The sequence below is a fragment of the Macrotis lagotis genome, chromosome 6, assembly GCF_037893015.1.
Source record: "Macrotis lagotis isolate mMagLag1 chromosome 6, bilby.v1.9.chrom.fasta, whole genome shotgun sequence".
In the NCBI taxonomy this organism is placed as follows: Eukaryota; Metazoa; Chordata; class Mammalia; order Peramelemorphia; family Peramelidae; genus Macrotis; species Macrotis lagotis.
In genome coordinates this window covers 164,348,659-164,357,947 of record NC_133663.1, presented here as the reverse complement: position 1 = coordinate 164,357,947, position 9,289 = coordinate 164,348,659, and the positions used below count along the sequence as shown (strand labels likewise).

The 9,289-nt window shown below is 40.2% G+C and overlaps 1 pseudogene; it reads right to left on the bottom strand.

Annotated features, from left to right (window-relative positions):
* Nucleotides 1-3,194: 3,194 nt before the first annotated feature.
* Nucleotides 3,195-4,272, bottom strand: LOC141491910 (small ribosomal subunit protein RACK1-like; annotated as a pseudogene).
* Nucleotides 4,273-9,289: the final 5,017 nt, after the last annotated feature.

Genomic DNA, 9,289 nt, shown 5'->3' with positions numbered 1-9,289 from the left:
TGCGCCCGAACGCACAGGGTCCGCCGGCCCGCCCCCTCTTCCTGCCGGGGGGGGGAGGCGGAGCTCTGCATTTCCGGGGGAAAGGGGGCGGGGCTGAGGGCGAGTCGGGCGCTGAATCGCAGAAAAGACTCCCCCCGCTTCCCGCTTTGGTACATTCCGCGCCGCAGGAGCGCCTCGCTTCGCCCCCGCATGGCGCCGTTGGTAGCGCCGACCCGCTCGGCGCATGTCCCGCGGGAGTTCGGCCCCTCCTCTCACTAAGGGGTTTTAGCCCCCCCAGAAGCCACATTCTTGTCTTCCCACAAGACAAGCCCCCCCTTTTAAAGAGGGGCGCCCCGAAACGCCATCACAACAGCCGCGTCTTCCTGTCAGCCCGCTCTGGGCGCATCGGTAGTGAAGGTTGGCCGTGAACTTGCCAAGGACTACCATCTCCCAGAAACCTTTGCGTTGGCTTTGAGGCCTGGGTTTGAATTCAGAACACCCGGGCCACTCTTACCCTCCGAGCCTTCCCATGCTTGTGCAAATGCGTTCAATAAGTGATTATTGGAGGAAACATTAAAAGTGTGGGGCTGGGCAACTCCCACCCGTCCACACCAAAGGGCCCGGCCCCCTTGCTTAGACTAGAGAATTGTGGAGCTTGTTGGGGCCTGCGGGCCCAGGAGCCTGTTTTAATCTCTGAATATTATTTACAACAGTTTCTTTATATACTTGAAGATTTTTAAAATTTCATGTCAAATCAGAAAAGCCGTTGACTTCACTGACTGCTTATTTCCAAAAAAGAAAATATAAACAACTAATAGAGATCAATAGCAGTTCTGTGAATAATAACCTTAGAAAGAGCAGTACTGAAAGGTTAATTGACTTGCTCCGAGGTTCTATCAGATGGAATGTGAGCCTTAAGTGAGGAGCTGAGTAATTGGTTTTTTTTTCATTTGATAATGACCATTTATCTTAGAGCAGTTTGAAAATGACTGCCTTGAACTCTGGAAATACTTTTGCATTCCTAATCTATTGTAAATCAAAGCAATTGTGCTACCACTTCCACCAAATGTGATTGAGCGGAGCAGGATGGATCCAATAAATCCCAACCTCTTTGCTTGTGTGTTCTTTATTCAGAGAGACCAAAGGAATGCTGAGGAGGCTTGCTTTTGTTGTACAGCCTTGGCCCCTGGAGGCTGCAGAGTCTAATCGGTTCACAAATCTATCTGCATAACTCAAGTTTGCATATCAGTCTCCCAGATTCCTAATCTGCTTCTCCCCTTGTGCATTCACTGTTACCATTGCCTGCTCCCCTCTGCTATCTGCTAGCAAACGGGGTCTAACTACTCCGCATGGTCTGCCCTCCAACCTGGACATTTATAAGACCCAGAACAAAACCAGCATCATGCTATATCTGAGACTTACACAAGTATCAACAACCTGTACAACAGTAGCCACTTTCAGGTCCAAATAAGGATTGTACTTCTGGCCTTAATTATACAACCGTATTAAGTGAAAGTCTAAATATGCTCCTTATCTAGTCAAGTTGGACCACTGTGATTAAGGAAAATTCATACTCAGGCCAAATGGTTTACCCTACCCATCTAAATCCAAGGTAACCTCAGAGCTAAATAGATAACAGTGCTTAGCCATCCCAGAATTGAATCCTAGCCTGTTATATATACATTATAAGGAAAATTCAACCATCCTTTAAATTTAAATTTGTGATTCTGAAGAGTAGTGGTTAGGTGGCTTGGGAACTTTTGATTTAATAGGTGAAATACAGATTCAGAGCTGAAAAAAACAAAACTTTTATACTCAGATTCAGAGCTGAAAGAAATAAAACTTTTATATCCACTAGTTCACTTTCTCCTCCCATTCTTCTACATTTCTAATAGTGAAGAACATCTAGGCCTAGAGAGAGAGATGCCCAAGGTCTTTGCTGGTGAGTAGAAGAAATAGGGTCCAATTCTATGTCCTTATATTCCAAATTCAGTGCTCTTTAGATTTGCACTATAACAGAATATAGTTAAGAACAGAGCACTGTGTACCTGTCTGTTCTCTGCCCAAATGCTTTTACTCTAGTACCACATCTGCTAAGCATTGTAAGAAATCCATTAGTTTCCCCTGACTCACTAAACCACAAAATCCTGGGAAAACAAAAACAAAAGCAAACCCCAGAAAAAATCAGCTAGATTAGAGCAGGGGGAAGAGCACCAGGCCTGAAGTCAAATAGACCCAAGTCAGATTTAATCTCAGAAGTTTAGTAACTGTGATCTTAACCTGGAGTTGCCTAAGTTTCCTCAGTTGTAAAATGGGGAAATAATATCTCCCTCCCAGGATTGTTGTGAGAATCAAATGAAAATATTTGTAAAGCTCTTAGTAAGATGCTTAAACATAAGAGGCACAGACAGTACTTCCTTCCTCCTGCCTTTCTCCCTTCCCTTTTTGTCTATTGGGGAATTTAAATATCAGCTAGCTTACAGGATCCCCCCAGCATGAGTCAACCCCAAATCAACCTCACAGCTCTCTGCCGCCAATGTCTGGCACTAGTTGACAGTGATATGAACTTTTTAAATCCACTGCCTCACTCATATTGGACTGCCCAGGACCCCTGAAGACTGCCTTGTGTCTTTCTATCCAGACCAGTCTTCACTTTGTGAATATCTCCTCAATAAAGCCAGCTTTCTTATCATTCTCTGAATTCTGCATTTTTCAGTAGCCTCAGTTCACGGCTTGAACCATGACCATAGTCCTGGGCTGTGAATTCTGATCTCAGCAGTTAGACCTAAATCTCTGGAGTTTGGGGTTAGGGAATATAGTCAGCAAGAGCCGGATGGCTATCCAATGGCAGCCCTGCCCCAGGCTTTTTCAGACCTAGCAACAATTTTTCAATTCAATAAACATTTATTAAGCACCTAAGGTTTCCCAGGCACTATACTAAGCATTCAGAATATAAATAAGAAAATGATAATCCCCACCTTCAAGGAGTTTATAATCTAAAGGGGAAGGCCCCTAAGAGAAATTGAAAAGGTGGGATGGGGAAGAATAAAAAGGCAAAACAGTGGGAGGAGTTCAGTACTTCACCCTCTAGCCCTCCAGTCAGAGGGGAAAAGAGGCTAAGGGAGTTGGGAAAGTGTTCCCAGTGTTGGACTTTGGTATACCTAACCTTTCTAACTCTATATTAAAGCACTCCCCACTTGCAAGGGATCTTTTTTTTTTCAAAAGGCAAAAATTAAGATCTTTATTTCAAAATCTGAGTTATGGATGACCCTTTACCGAGTGCCAATGGTCACCTGCCACACCTGTACCAAGTTGTCTGTGTATCCAGCAAAGAGTCTGGCCATCAGCAGACCAGGCTAAGGAAGTACATTGTGGAGGCTCAGCCTTGCTGCTGGTGCTGATCACTTCTTGCTTAAACTCATCCACGATGATTTTGCCCTCTAGATCCCAAATCTTGATGCTGGGCCCAGTGGCAGCACAAAGCCAGTAGCAATTGGGGCTGAAGCAGAGGGCATTGATTATGTTGCCATCACCCAGAGTATAGAGATGCTTACCCTCATTGAGCTCCCAAAGCATGGCTTGACCATCCTTGCCTCCAGATGCACAAAGAGAGCCATCAGGAGAAACTGTAACTGTATTAAGGTAGCCTGTGTGGCCAACGTGGTTTGTCTTCAGTTTGCAGTTGGCCAAGTTCCAAACCTTGACCAGCTTATCCCAGCCACAGGAAACAATAATGGGGTTGCTGCTATTGGGTGAAAAACGAACACAGGACACTCACTCTGAATGGCTCTCATCCTGCACACAGTGTATTTACGGACACCCAACGTGTTCCACAGCTTGATAGTCTTATCTCTGGAACCAGAGACAATCTGGTGGTTGTCTGAAGAGAAGGCTACACTCAGCATATTCTTGGTGTGACCAACAAAACGCCTGGTGGTAGTGCCAGTTGTGAGATCCCACAGTCTTAATGTACCATCCCAGGAACCTGAGAGTGCAAACTGGCCATCAGAGGAAATGACCACATTATTAACCAAATGTGAGTGACCCCTGAGGGCTTGCTGGGGGATTCCATAGTTTGTTTCATCTCTGGTAAGCTTCCACATGATAATGGTCTTATCTCGGGAGGCTGACAGGATCATATCTGTGAACTGGGGAGTCGTGGCGATCTGGGTCACCCAGCCATTGTGGCCTTTAAGAGTACCCCGAAGGGTCATCTGTCCAGTCATGATGACAAGAACTGAGGGGATCGCTCCAGATGAAAGGATGGATCCAGATTGCACGGAGAGAGATCAGTCGAGGTAGTGAGTAGAGAGTCCTTCCCCTAATCTTACCCCGGTTTCCTCATCTGTAAAATTATTCAGTTGGACTTGATATGGTACAGTGGGTAGAGCACTGGGTTTGGACTCAGGAAGGCTCATCTTCAGGAGCATTTACTGTGCAACCCTGGGCAAGTCTTTTAACCTTGTTTACCTCAGTTTCCTCATCTGTTAAATAAACTGGAGAAGGAAATGGCAAATCATTCCAGTATCCTTGCCAAGACCACCCCAAATGGAGTCATAGAGTCAATCCAATTGAAATGACTCAGCCACAATAAAATCCTTTCCAGTGTTTAAGTCTATGATATAAAGAGTTAGGCTCTTTAAAAAAAAGTAAGAAAAGTTAAAAGTTAGAAATTCATCCCTGGATTGGGAACTATCCTGAAGTTATGCTAATAATTCCCCAAGATGATTTATATTGAGAACTCAAATCAATCACTAAATATTTAGATGATTATATTTCCCCTGACTTTGAAGGCTCAACTGCCATTTGGGTTCATTTTTATCTTGCCTATAATTCACATAATGTCACATTTACATGAATATACCTCCAAGGACAAATGAGAGGTTGAGGGTGGGAGTTTAATATCACATTCCATGCCAGAATCAATGTGTTGGCTGTACTGATTTTTTTTTTTCTTTTTCAATCTTTGTAAGAAAAAGAGAAGATTTGCTGAGGAACTTGAGGAAGGGTGTATTTGGAAAGGAATATGATATTACAACAAAAGATATCAACAGAAATTCAAATACTCTTGATCATATGAAACATTCTCATAAAATTTTTATAAAGATGACGATTTAGGTATATGCATCACTAGTTGCTGATGTTTTTCCAATCACCTGTTTTGGTATCTTCAATGGTACAAAACTGGTTCCAACAATAATCTTTCCCATTCTTTAGAAACTTTTTTTCCTTTAGAAGTCTTATTAACCAGTGCCTTTTTGCTTTTGATATTGTTGCCTCCAGAATAAATTTTTTCAGTATATATTTGATCAACCATTCAAGTTCCCTTACAACTTCTGAGGGATAAAGTACAAATGAAATTGTTTGAATTCTGGTTTCAATACTTTACTCTATGACCTGATTTATGTAAGTGCTCCCTCCAGTGGTGCTGATGCAACCCATCTTTAGTTTTGCATTCTGTGTATGGCCAATTTTCACTCTATCACAAAGGTTTACTTTAATCAAGGCACAGAGGTGACCCTCAGTCCTCAAAACCTGTGCTAGTGGGGGATAAGCCCTGGCAGATTACACCACTCTACTGGAAAAGTTTTAATAATAGTCCTGTGTCTTTTCTAAGGACTGGCCAGGTTAAATGTTCAGATACTGCACTCTGGCTACCAGGAATGAATTCTTTGACTATAGCAACAAAAATGAAGCAGAGGTTTCAGAACTCTATAAAAATAGACATTCCACAACATTTGTTCATTTATATCTATTTGTTGGCTTTCAGTTTTAATCTGTAAATGTTCTCCTGGATAACATAGTTCAGCTGTCAAGCTCTCTATAGCCTTCCATTCTTCTTAGCAGCTAATTCCTATTATGATATAATAATATTTCTAATCTTTCATTCTCCTCCTCCAAAATGTTTTGCAAGAATCTTTATACTCTAAAACAGTGCTTCCCAGCTTTTGTGCTTTGGATATCCACCTACAAATCCACAAGTAAGAAAACATAATTTCTATAGTCTGAATAAATGTCTCAATGTTACAATTATGTGTGTTACTATTATGATTAATAAAGTATAAATATTTTAAGATATCTGTGTCAACTCTTTAAGTATATTTGTTCAATCAGCAAAAGTACTGATAATATAAATAGCATGTAGGATTCTACAAAAATATTTAGATTACAAAGGTATCCACATTTCAAAAGTGCTGCTCTCAAATTCTATAAACCATTACTTTGAAACATTTATTGCCTATGACTTCTACAGTCTCTACATTTCAGCTTTATCCTAACCTCTAATTTGATACTCTTTTGACATTTGTCCTTACTAGTCATATAACTTACATAAGTTACAACCAATTATGAAATAACTGTTATATTTATAACCAATAACTTATATTTATAACCAATAACCAATGTCAATATATTGTCATCTTCATAGTAGGCATTTGATGTTTGTCAAATGATAATACCACCAGTTCCTGTATCACATTAATCCCACCCAGTTTATATCTAGATGCAGCACATCCTAAAGGGCATTTCCTATAGATCTCTCCTTACTCCTTGGGGCTAGCTGGATACAAAAACTAGATACTAGCATAATAACACATTTGCTCCCCTGACATTTCAAAACTCACAATATTGGAGACTCCAGTCCCTACACCTAAACTGGCAAAGAACAGAGAGGCCAAGACTCAGCTCTCTGGGCCAAATGTCCTAGACAGAAACAAAACCTCTCTCCTTACAGCATATTTCTCACCAGATACCATCAACGAAGAAATCAAACTATCTAAGCATCTTAAAAAACTAAGAGAATGAAAAGTATTTGGTTAGTAGACTGGAACCAGTTACAGATTGTCTGTGTATGGTTCTTAGTTTCTCAAAGGCATTTCCATTGAATGTCTTCATGCTTCTTCCAGAAGCAGGGGCTTCAGCCTCTCCACGTAGGTCAACACCACCCAAGGTACCTCCCATCAAATAAGCTTAGAGAGGGTTGGATTATGAACACTCCCATGAACAGAGCATGTGTGGTAGGGTCACTTCTGGTGATACATGTCCTGTTTGGGACACTTCCCAAGGAGCTGAGTTCCCCTCTTCACCATTTCCAATGAGATTCTGTTTGACCTCCTGGAGAAGAGTATGCACAACCAGAAGCTTCTTGTTAGTCTTTAGGTCTCCATGTTTGGGATGGAAGGGCTGTGCCAAGGAAGATTGGCTACTGGGCCAGGAAAAGATGCCCAGTAGATATTAAGACATAATTGTGAGACAAATTGCCTTCTGTGGGGGGTGGGGGGGAGGGAAGTAAGATTAGGGGGGAAAATTGTAAAACTCAAAATAAAACCTTTTTAAAAAATGTAAAAAAATATTTTTTGCAGTTAATAATAAAAAAGACATAATTGTGAGTTTATAGGATCATAAATCTAGTACTGGAAGATATTTTACAAGTATCCTGTAACTCCATGTCAATGCTCTTTTTCATTGTATCCTTACCTACTTCTCTGGCAATATAACACAAATTCTTGCAAGTTTTACCAATGCTTGAAAGGCTTTGCATATCAGGTAGTTACCATTAATTGAGTACCAATTCATCTAGGTTCTAAAATGTTCTTCATAGGACATTCACTACCAAATGATGAAGTTTTTCCAACCCTAGAAAAATCACAAAAAATACCTACTAAAGCAAGGAGGACATTTCATGATGAGCAAAATGGAAAAGTGCAAGATGTATTTAGGAATTACAAGCAGTTTATCTGAGAAATAGGATTTAAGTAGTAAGTTGTGAGAGAATGAAATGCTGTTTTAGCCCTCTTATATGAACAAGTATCCACCCATCAGCTTTGACCCTTACATTTTTGAGCAGTTAAGAAATATATACAGGCACCTGCTGGTATGTCACTTGGCAGTAAAGCGTGTTGATTGGTTAACAGTTAATTAGTCAAATCTCTTTGTTTTCCATGATAACATAGTAATAGCTAATACTGATCTGTGCCTAACCAAATTAACTTCATAGACCAAATTAATGGAACTCTTCCAAGAAACACACACACACACACACACACACACACACACACACAGGCACGGCACACACGCACATCCCTTGAAGCTACTTAATCATAGACTCCCAAAAGCCTTTTGGGAGTTGTAAGCCTCTCTTGTTTATTCAATTTTGCAAGATATCTTCCCTGATCCAGTACCAAAAGTTTACGTCATTATATTTATTTTTAAATTATAGTAGTTTAAAATATATTTTGTTTTGAAGCCACGGCAATTCCCCTAAAATAATCGGAGAGCCCTGGCGTGTTGTAAAGTCACTGCTGGGAATCCCTGCCATGGAATCAGGGGCTAAAGATGTGGGGAGGGGAGAGTGGGAAGGACTATGCAAAGGATAGTGTTACCTTTGAGGTCAGTGAGAGCTAGCTGCACATACATTTCATAATGTCTAAACAGGGATTTGTTTTTTTGTGTATATGTTTGGTTTTTCAGTAGCTTAAATTCCCAGTGAAATTCAAGCCAGTCACTTATTGATATCCTCAAGTAATGAGAAACTACTCTGGATTCTTCAGGGATGTATATATCTTAGCAGATGATAAGTATTCCTCATTCTGAAATGTTTGTTCTAATTTGTTTGGGAATTACTTTTTGACATAACAATCTATTTGCCTTATATTCAGCATATTGTTTACTGAAGTGGGAGATCTGGGCTATCATTTATTCAGTGTAGGGAATTCAGTGATATGGCAACTTCCTCACCCAATTTAGACGAGCAGTTTATCTTTATCTTCAGTGTCATAGAATTCCGGTCCTTCCTTTGACATGTAGAGAATGTCTTAGTGCTCCAGGCAAAACTCCAAACCAACAGTTGCTGCAGAGTGTCATTAGTATGAGTTCCATCAAACAATGAAATCATAGGTCTGACCTTTTTCCATCCCCCAAGAAAAAACTATTAAAATAAACATTTTATGATTTTTTTAAAAATAAAAAATAATTTAAATTCTCTTTTTTTTTGCCATGTAAAATCATGGTTTTTTTAAATTTTTAACTTTATTTTTTCCAACTACATGTAAAGACAGATTTCAATATTCATTTTTCTGTAAGATTTTGAGTTTTCTACCTCACACCCTTCCCTCCCTATGGCAGCAAGTAATAAGATATAGGTTATACATTTTCAAGAGTTTAAATTCTGAATAGAAAATAAATCCTTTAATTAAGAAGCAAGGTAGTTTATTTTGTAGTGTTATGCATATAGCTACTATAGTTGCCACTCGGTCCTTGAGGAAGAAGAAGGAATGATAATCCTATAAAAGTTGGTGAGGTAGAGGGTATT